The sequence below is a fragment of the Drosophila arizonae genome, chromosome X (genome assembly GCF_054131065.1).
Source record: "Drosophila arizonae isolate 15081-1271.41 chromosome X, UAZ_ARI_1.0, whole genome shotgun sequence".
In the NCBI taxonomy this organism is placed as follows: Eukaryota; Metazoa; Arthropoda; class Insecta; order Diptera; family Drosophilidae; genus Drosophila; species Drosophila arizonae.
The window spans coordinates 11618848-11619598 of record NC_142927.1 but is presented as its reverse complement, the minus strand read 5'-3'; positions in this window follow the sequence as shown (position 1 = coordinate 11619598).

Below are 751 nucleotides of genomic sequence, written 5' to 3'. Positions count from 1 at the left end.
GAATGCTGCGAGTGCTGCTGCCTCTGCTGTCGTTTGCTACGCCATCTTTGCGCGAAAACGAGATGGCAGCATAGTTACTGCGATAGCTGTTTCACTCACGTCTGCACCGAGCTATGCAGCCGTTCCAATTGTAGGGGTAATGCGAGCAGCACAAAAGCTTGCTATCTCGCACACACTCGCTCATGTCGCCGCTTGCTATCGCGCTCTAGCCTGGAAGTGTGTACACGTACACTGTTCATACTATATGTGTGAGCCGAACGTGTGCGTGTGTATGTGTGTGTGTGTGTTAATTATGCGACGATTGCGCGGCCTTTGCTAAATGAAATTTTAGTTTGTTTTGCGCCGCCAATTTGGCGGGCCGCACTGCACCGGCCTCCATGCGTGTCTGTGTGTGTGTGTGTGACAATGCGTGCCTGCGCGTGCCTGTCTTTTTACGTGATTTTATTTACTTTTTTTTGGAATTTTTGTTTCTGTTTATAATATTGGCCGACATGCAGTACGGACGGTCACTTGTGCGCCATTGCTTAGCAGCCACTGTTCACAAAATTATTTAAACAATTCGCAGTCGGCGATTTGCCCGGCCGATTGTTTATGCAATTCGATGCACGATAAATGCCGCCCCATCGAATTGCTGGCATTTCTGTTTATCTGTTTATCTAACGGCGAAATGTGACTGTTTGAGTGATCAAACGATCTTTAACCAGGTTATTGGGTCACTACTGAACAGCAGCAGGCAGTAAAATAGTTTCGA